Raw genomic sequence first — 10,482 nt, forward strand, 5'->3', positions numbered from 1 at the left:
TGTACGGCGAGCACTGCGAGGTCTTTACTAATCATAAAAGTCTCAAGTGTCTGTTCACACAGCGGGAGCTGAACCTGAGGCAGCGCCGGTGGTCGGAGTTACTGAAGGACTATGATATTAGTATTCAGTATCATCCCGGCAAGGCGAATGTTGTGGCAGATGCGTTGAGCATGAAGTCAGTGCAGAGCCTGAGTTTGACGATCACTGAACAGAGACCCCTACTCGAGGAGCTACAGCGGCTGGGACTCGAGATAGTACCTCCTGGTTCTACGGCGAGGCTGACGTCTCTAGTTTTGCAGCCCACTCTGTTGGATAGGATCCGAGAGAAACATAGTGGAGATCCGTACTTGTTGAGGATTAGAGAGTAGCTAGACAGAGGGCAGGCTGAGGGTTTTGCTGTGAACAGTTCGGAAGTACTGCGGTACAGGGACCGACTGTGCGTGCTTGTGGATTCAAAGATTCGAGCAGACATTCTGAGAGAGGCTCCTTGTTCTCCTTATACGGTTCACCCTGGGGGAACCAAGATGTATAAGGATTTAAAGGCACAGTTCTGGTGGCATGGAATGAAGAGGGACATTGGCAGATATGTGGCTCAGTGTTTGACTTGCCAACAGGTGAAGGCCGAGCAGCAGATACCTGCTGGCAAGCTTCAGAGTCTGCGAGTGCCAGAGTGGAAGTGGGAGTACATCACGATGGATTTTATCGTGGGATTGCCTAGAGCACAGAGTGGTTGTGATGCCATTTGGGTGATAATGGACAGACTGACCAAGTCTGCTCACTTCCTACCAGTTCAGACTATCTGGTCCAAAGAGAGACTCGCGCAGCTATACCTGGATGAGATCGTCAGGCTCCACGGCGTGCCAGTGTCGATTGTGTCAGACAGAGACCCGAGGTTTGTATCCCAGTTTTGGAGGAGCCTTCAGACAGCCTTGGGCACTCAACTGCATTTCAGCACGGCGTTCCACCCACAAATTGATGGTCAATCAGAGAAGACCATACAGACTCTAGAGGACATGCTGAGGGCATGCGTCTTGGATTTTGGAGGAGGGTGGTATCGACATGTGAGACTAGTTTAGTTTGCGTATGACAACAGCTATCAAACGAGCATTCAGATGGCTCCGTTTGAGGCGTTGTATGGACGTAGATGTCGATCCTCTCTGTTTTGGAGTGATGTGGGTGAGAGGAGGACACTTGGACCGGAGATTCTACTTGAGGCTGAGGAAAAGGTGAGAGTCGTTGACGACACCTTTTGACAGCACAGAGCCGCCAGAGGAGCTACGTCGATACCAGGAGACGAGACTTGAAGTTTCAGGTTGGAGATCATGTTTTCCTCAAAGTCTCGCCGTCCAGAGGGATACGCTGATTTGGGGTACGTGGAAAGCTCAGTCCACGGTTTGTTGGTCATTTCGAGGTATTGGAGCGAGTTGGACCGGTTGCATACAGGATAACTCTACCCCCGCGATTTGCTGGCATACACGATGTTTTCCACGTCTCAGTATTGAGGAGATACGTTTTCGATCCCTCTCACGTAATCGACTTCACTCCACTAGAGATTAGCGAGGATCTGAGATACGAGGAGCAACCGTTGCGGATTCTTGCTCGGGAGACGAAAGAATTGCGCAATCAGGTCATTCTGTATGTGAAAGTGCAGTGAAGCGATCACGAGGAACGGGAGGCGACTTGGGAGCCTGAGACGGGGATGAAGGAGGCATATCCCTAGTTGTTTGATGCCTGAGCTGAGGTGTACTTAAGTTTCGCGGACGAAACTTTTTGTAGAGTGGAAGGATGTGAGATTCCCGGTGTACTGTTGTGGAGGCTTGTCGGCAGCTCTGGAGAGTGTCGGGACAAGTCCGAGTCGCGTTGGCGTCAAATAGACGCAAAATGGACTCCGTACGACGCGAGGGCAGCTTATAGCGAAGAAATCTGTAAAACAGCAGATTTCTCTGCTTGCTGTACTGGTACAACTAGCGTGGCTGTACCGGTACAACCAGCGAGGCTGCGCGCAGGTTGCCCTCGGGTTGGATCTTGTACCGGTACAGGAGCCCGTGTGCCGGTACAAGGGGGTAGGTGAGAGGGTATTTGAGTAAATTTCCACCTCGTTTGTATCAGCAGCTCTCCCTCTCTCTATATAGCTTTGTGTAGAGAGAGAGAGGAGTCCTTTTGCTTCATCTTCATCTCTCTCTCACTCTCATCCGGTTGAAGGCAAGGAAGAAGCTCGGTTGGAAGGTTTGTCGCCGACGTCGCGCTGCAGGACCGTTTGAGCACACTTTTGACGCCGGGGTAGCGCAAGGAGGCCGGGCGAGCGTGGGTTTTCGCCGTTCTTGCTGTCGCATTGGTGCTTGGCGTTGTCGAGGTGGGTAATTCAGCATTTCCATTTGTTTTTGGGCAAGTTCTTACTACTTCGAACTCAAGTGATGCTGTTTTGCTGAAATTCATCGTCGACTGTTAGTATTTCAGCTCGTACTCGACGCAGGAGCATCGGATTTTGACGAGACTTGGTTCGCTGGATTCAGGACTTCGAGAGGAATCCACTAAGTCCTTACTTGCGGGATTTGGTGAAGTTTATCTTGGTCGAAGCTCTGTTTTACTCTACTGTTGTGGATTTTGGACTGAATTGAGGATTTTTGATGTTTATAGTTGGAGATAGCTCGATTTCGGGACTCGGACATTTTCAGTCGATCCAGCAGGTTGTTCAGCAGCCGAGGGAGTTCCGTGCTGCCAGGGATTAGCGACCGAGGTGGGTTAATCATCGGCTTACTCGTAAGTGCATATATAGTCAACATGTATTAGCGGAATTCTTTTGCGTGTCGCAATTGCTCGGTTCGTTGATTTAGTTTTGTAATAATTTGAATTGGAGCTTAGTCTATTTATCTATGGATATACATACATGTTGGACTTGGATAAGACTTAGGAGAAAACTTACAATTTTAATTGTCATATGTTAAACTACCTGATTTAGCCCTAGGGGCTGTTGTATGATTTTATACTGTTGCAGTATCATCATAGTGAGTATCCCAGGTAGATTAGAATGTATTTACGTTCGTGCTGGGATGCCGAGTAAATTTTTTTATAGTAGCTTTCAGGCTGTTCCGGACTGTTGGGGGCCATCGGGATTGACGGTGGACCCGTATAGCCTTTTTGGCGACGGATTGTGCCGAGGGCACGTGATCTATTAGTTGTTAGACCAGTTAGAGTTGGTTACTTGACCTTAGCCTATGAGAGCAGTACGAACTTGACAGAGACACTTGCAAACTCGGTTGGGTCGCGCCCACGAATGCCATTTCGGAATGATGTTTCAGTGCGATGAGTGTCGCAGTTTCTGTTGGACAGTTCTTGAGCCGGCTACCCTCGGGGTGGTGTACGGCGCAGCTAGATACAGGTAGGGTGGGTCCGTTTTGGGCAGCCCGGGTGAGATAGTGAGTGATGCTTTTCCCTACCTTTAGTGAGGTTGTGACGTGAGTGGAGTCTTAGCCGTCCTGTTGGACCTTTTCTGGAACCGACTACTTTGAGATACGGTGTAGTCTAATTAGGCGAGACGGGTGTATTCACAGTCTTTAGAGAGTTTTCTCCGCCGGTTACTCTTGAGATACGGTGTAGTCTAGTAGACGAGACGGATGTATTCACAGTCTCTAGAGAGTCTTCTCCGCCGATTACTCTTGAGCTACGGTGTCAACTAACTAGACGGGATGGGTGTATTCACAGTCCCTAGAGAGTTTTCTCCACCAGCTACTCCTGGAGTAGGTTACGGGTTCGATCCGACAGGCGGGACGGGTGTGTTCACAGTCCCTAGTGAGATTGAGTCAGTTGTGACTTTTACTACAGTTTGTTAGTGTAGATCATGCTAGTGTAGCAATATGTAGCTATAGATTTCTTTCCAGCTTTTCCTGCTAGCCTTGTTACCTTCTGTAGACTTAGTGGTGGACCGATGATTGTTGAGGGCGGCACCCACTAAGGACTACTTGTTTCTACAGTAGTTCTCACGCCCAGTTGTTATCCCGTTTTTGCAGAGCCTTCGTCTTCGGTCACTGCTGTTGCTGATCAGGATCTAGGCAAGGGCGTCGCGAATTAGAGCCCTACCCGAGGAGCAGAGATAGAGGCACCCCTACTGCAGGTAGATGTTTTGGTTTGGGTTCATGTACATATAGACTTTTAACTCGCCAGCGCGAGTATTTTTGTACTCTGGGATTCAGTGTATGTATATGGAACAAGGTTTCCTTTAATTTACTAGTTCTTCTAGCAGCTCTATTCTACTGTTTGTAGTATTGTATGTTTTACAGGTACAGCTGTCGCTTCGTATACAAGAGAAATTCTTTTGTATACGGCGGATTTGTCGGCGTGCCCGAGGAACGTGTAATCCGGGGCGTGATAATTTTTAGGCCAGTTTGTCCAAAAAATAACTATCCTTTTTTTTGTATTCTTTTTGAATTTTTATTCTTCTAACTCCATTCGGATTATTTTTTTGTCGAAGCATGCAAGCAATATTGAGAATTGAAAATATTACGATAAAATAAAAAGTAGTTACTTGATTTGTAGATTTTTAATTGACTGACTTTATAATTTTTTTTTGAATTTATGAACATATATTTCAATTTTATAAGAAATTTTTATATTTAGCACAATTATGCACTGACTTGAAAAAATTAGATATAATTTGTTCTAAAATTTGGACTAATAATAAATAAATAACAAAAAAATAGAGAAGTACTCTAATTGGTTTAATAGTTGGGCAATGAAGCAAAACAATTTAGAAAAATAGCTCAAAATTTTCTATAGTTTAGGATTTAGAATTTTAAAATTTGAAGTTGAAAATTTGAAAGTAAATTAAAATATGTTGAGGGTAGGATCTAACTAGGGGGTGGACATATGATTCAAAGGGGTAAGAGTCTATTAACGGTAGAAAACTCAATAGTACCAACGGGCTTGCATACATATCATTATACATTATAGTAGCTGGATAACGTATATATATAGTATTTATAGTATATATTATATATATGTATATATAGTATTATATATATATATATTTGTATATATATATATATAAAAATTGCAGCTAGTAATACTTTTTTAGAGCACCAACCCTTGGTGCTTTTAAGTTTCTAGCCTTTGCGATCTACTCCTTGATACTAATAGCCTTATTGATCAATACACTATTCACACTACCCACCTACCGACCTTATCATTTCTCACTCACATTTCTCCATCAAATGTGTTAAAAACTCAAAAGCACCACCTTTGCATGGTGCTTATTGGATGAGTATTCTAGCTCAACTCTCTCTCTCTCTCTGTCTCTCTCTCATCTCTCGTCTCTCTCGTTCGATATATAGTACGTAGTATAGTATATATATAGGTATAGTATATATATATATATATTGTCATGCCCCGGATTCCTCGTTTCTCCGGACACGCTAACAGACCCGTCATATATATAGGAATTTTGCCTGTATACGAAGCGTAGCTGTACTTGTAATTGTAATCATACAACACTACAACCAGTAATGTAGAGCTACTAGAAGGATATAAAACATATATAATAATAGTGGTTCATTACATATATAGCATCCTGGTACAAAAATATACGCTACAGCGAGGTACAACAAAGTATGTAAAGAACAAAAAACTACAACTACCTATAGCTGGAACTCCTCTAGCTTTGCGACTCGTCTGGAAGGGCTCTAACTCGCAACACCCTTTGCACGATCAGTATCAATAGTAGCAGTAGCCGCAACCGAAGGCTCTGCACAAATCCACAACTGGGTGTGAGAACTACTGCAAAAAGAAGTAGTCCTCAGTGGGTACCGGTACCGACCTCAACGGCTCACCCACTAAGTCTACAGAAGGTATATTCAATGATAGTAAAGGAACTGGAAACAATCTACAGCTACATGCCACTATACTATCATTATCCAATGCTAACTATCTGTAGAATAAGGCAAGCTCTGACCAAATCTCACTAGGGACTGTGAATACATCCGTCCTGCCTGTTGAAGCTATACAGCTACCTCTACGCTTAGCCGTCCATGGAAAGCAAGTCCAACCAGGACATAACGACACCAACGCAAACGCACAAAGCCCGACTTCGGAGTGGCACTCGTGGGCGCTACCCAACCGAGTATGCAAACGTATCTATGTCGAGTTCGATCAGGCTCACACAGGCTAAAGTCAAAGTAAACAGGTTCTAACTGGTCTAACGCCCAAACTCACGTGCCATCGGCACAATCTGATGCAAAACAGCAATTTGGATCCACCGTCAACCTCATCGGTACCCGACAGTCCGGAACAGCCTAAACATTGTTGTAAAAATAAGCTTGGCATTTCAGCACGAGCGTAAATACATTTTACACTATCCTGGATATCCACCGCCGACAAACTGCGGTGATACAAACAAACTACGACTCCTAGAGCTAAATCTGGTAGTTTTAACATATGACAGTGTAGAAACGCCAGTTTTCTCCTAAGTCAAATTCAAGTCCAACATATATTATTTAACTAATATTCTAAGCTCCAATTCAGATTTAGGAACACAATAAATCAATGAATCGAGCAACGAAATATGATACGTAAAAATTCACTAATACATACTAGCAAAAGAACTTAGAAGGAAATTCGCGAAAATTCGGTAAGCATCACTTTAACCCACCTCAAGCGCTAATCCATGGCCGCAAGGAGTCTCCGGAATCCCTACTAAGCTGAGCCACAACCAGCAAGAAGCCTCTCTAAGGATTTAAACAACAAAATCCATCAATAATCCAAAATTCAGCACTAAAGCTCAAATTTACATCAATCTCAATGTCGATTTCACTTTCCGATCTCCAAATCATGTGAGAAAAGGTCCCAAAACCAGTGAACTATGATGGAGTATCACCCTCAGGTCCAAAACCCAACATCTTCCAAAGATCTAAACACAAAAACATCAAAATTGCATCAACACCCTCAAATTTCAGCACTTAAGCTTAAATCCACCAACTACAATGTCATAACTCACCTATCAATCCCAAATCCACAATTCTGGTGAAGAACATTCACAAAACCAGTAGGGAAAGGTGGAGCAACTTCCTCTGGTCGAAAATCCAGCTCTCTCCAAGAATTAGCCTATAAACAATCAAAGAAAACTCAATTTCAGGACCAAAACACCAGCAACTCAGTAAAACACGAAATTGACTATACAAATATCAATCAATTTCTGTCAAATAGGGTTCCACGAAATCTTCAGGAAATCTTCTAACCAATAAACCAAATTTCGTGGCAAACGGAACCGCCTACGTCGCACACGAGCCAAAACGTCGAAGGTCGCTGCTGGAATTCTGCTGAAACTGCAGTCCTCTAGCTTCAAATTGTGGAAATGGAGTAATTTGGGAAGTTTAGAGGGGTTGAAATGCAAAATAAGGGTTCACTGTTGTCACGCCCCAGGGCTGATTTTAAAAGCCTTTTTAAAATCTATTACCATTTTGAAACAGAGTTGCGGAAGACGTGCCTTTTTTTTTTTCAACCTGGCCCACGTGATGTACAGATCCGCCACAAATACAAAGTTCCTCTATCCACTCAGATAGAGTCTCCTTTGTATTTGCACGGCGTACCAACTCTACAACATGATCTCAACCACAACCTACATTTACCAATCAACAACTAATTCATGATATGCATTTTCATACAGCTAACGATCCTTAGAGATGATGTATGTCTCTAAGAACTCCTTAGGCGCTGGATAATGAAATGCACAATACAACAAGCATCATATTTAAAAGTGCTCCCCACATGAAAGCTTTTGTTTTTAAACTCTAATTCATTCATTCATGAAAACCATTCGAAAATCTTTTTAAAACTATTTTTCACACGGAAACTCTATTTTGAAAATCAACTATCTCGAGGGGTAGAAAACCATGATGCGTAAATATGTATAAATACACAAATCCGAGAACTGAATATCCATAAAACCAAAACCAGTGATCCACAAAATCTCTAATCATGCATAACCAAAATCACAAATATTCAAACATCTAACTAGACCTGGCAATCTCGACACAAACCCGCGGGTGCCCACGGGTTACCCGCAAATTTGCGGGTATGGGCACCAACTTTTTCAACCCAAAAAATTATGGGTAAAACGGGTGGGTACCCATTAAGCTATGGGCATTTTGGGTAACCCGCGGGTACCCACGGGTACCCACACATATATATTTTAATTACAAAATATATTTTTTTAATTAATATATTTATTTATTTATTTATTTATTCATTCATTCTAAAAATTCTAACCCTAATATTTTATCGTGTTACTTTTTTGTGAAATTTTTTTGCTTTAAGACTTTAAATATTTTTATTATATGTTATGATACTTTAAATAATGAGTTATAATATACTTTTAAAACTTATATATATATATATTTTGTACTTAAAAAATATAAGAACAAAAAAGAAAAAAAAAATTACGGGTAACCCGCATACACACCCGCCCACCCGCGAGCGGGTATGGGTAAAGATGTTGGCTACCCAAAAATTTGTGAGTAAATTTTACCCATGCCCAAATAACCCACGGGTACAATTACCCGCCCAGGGGTTACCCAACCCACCCGTTTGCCGGTCTACATCTAACTGAACCATTTATTATTAACAACAACTAAAAGCGGGAAGAAATATAACCAGGGTGACGGTCCCTACTGTCGACTAGCTAGATCGTCCTCCCATCGAGCCCAAATACCAACTCCTCGTCCATGTCACCTGGGGGGAATGGGGGGTGAGAAACCGCAACCATGGTTTCCCAGTGGGTACGACAGAGCCACGAAGGTAAGCCGTAATCACTGAAAACCAAAGGAGATAGAACAACAGATATGAACATAATGTAATATACGAGCAACTACAGTAGTAATAGAAACAGGATAATAACTGAGCAAAAATGAAACTACTATTGTAATAAAAACTCAACTGAACGGATGCCTCAATGGTAAATAGTCCAAAATCAAACCCAATCTGATATTGCTATAGTGGTCCACCGACCTCAAGCGTTGCCTGTCACAGAGCAGACACTGTCAATTTATTCATACGTCACCGACGACCTATCCGGATACGTACACCCCTTGGTTGGTGGCCAAACCAACCTGGTGTCTAGAATACATAGTGCTGTGACTAAATCATGCTGATATGCTTAAAACGAAAATCAGCAAAAAGAGACCGGTGCCTTGGCCGAAGCCAGATGCAAGGGTATACAACCATGTAAATAATTTTTAAAATTTATGAAATTTAGTTTCTAGATATTTCAAATACTCTAGATCAACTTCAACGGCTCCGATCATCAATTCGGAATCTCGATCATCAAGAACAACTTGATAGGACAAGTGCTCCTATCCTATTAATAGAGAATTAGAGCTAATATATATAGATATATATATATATATATATATTAATTATATATATATTATATATATATATAATATTTATATATATTATATATATATATATATATATTGAGTCCCGCTTACTATCTATTATGGTTATGATCGCTCCCATACTCATTAAGTTGTTTTTGATGATAGAGCTCCCGAATCGACGATCCACACCGTTAAACGTTATCTAAAAGCATTTGAAACATCTAGAAATCAAATTTTATAATTTTTCGACATCATTTACTTACCGATCAAAAAGCTCAAAAAATTGACAATTTTAACGATCGGCAAGGAATACTTGCTAGTTTAACGGTTGCAAAAGAATCCAAAGTAGCGTGGAATTTTTGATTAAAAAATTTATATTCACTACCTAGATAAAGATCAATAATTCCGATCTTAAATTGAAGGATCAGATCATTCATTTTTTAAGACATCGTTCGATTTTGACCGTTAATTTTTTGCCGCTTGATCGACTTTATTATGATTTCGGAAAAATTACGAAGTTGTATTTTCTAGAACTTTCAAATACTCTAGATCATGCTTTCACGGAATGGATCGTTCGATTCGAAGTTCCATCATCGAAAACAACTTATGGGTTTACGAAGGGCCAATACTTAATATTAATAGCCCACTTCTCTCTTCTCTCTCTTGCTCTCTCTCTCCTTTACATATATGTACATATATATATATACTATACATATTATATATGTACAATGATGTACAGTATATATATATATATAATACATATACATATACATATAGCATATATATACATTTACATTATACTATACATATCATATACATATATATATATATTATTAATATATACATTATACATATACATATACATATACATTACAAATATACATATACTAATACTAATATACATATACATAGTATATTATTACAATAATACATATACATATATATATATATATACTAATATATAATATATATATAATACAATTTATATTATATACATACATATATATATTAATATATTATATATACATATATATATATATATTATACCATACAGTATATTATATATATCATGATTATATTATATATACATAATATATATATATATACATATATATAT

Source organism: Ananas comosus, linkage group 1 (assembly GCF_001540865.1).
Source record: "Ananas comosus cultivar F153 linkage group 1, ASM154086v1, whole genome shotgun sequence".
Lineage (NCBI taxonomy): Eukaryota > Viridiplantae > Streptophyta > Magnoliopsida > Poales > Bromeliaceae > Ananas > Ananas comosus.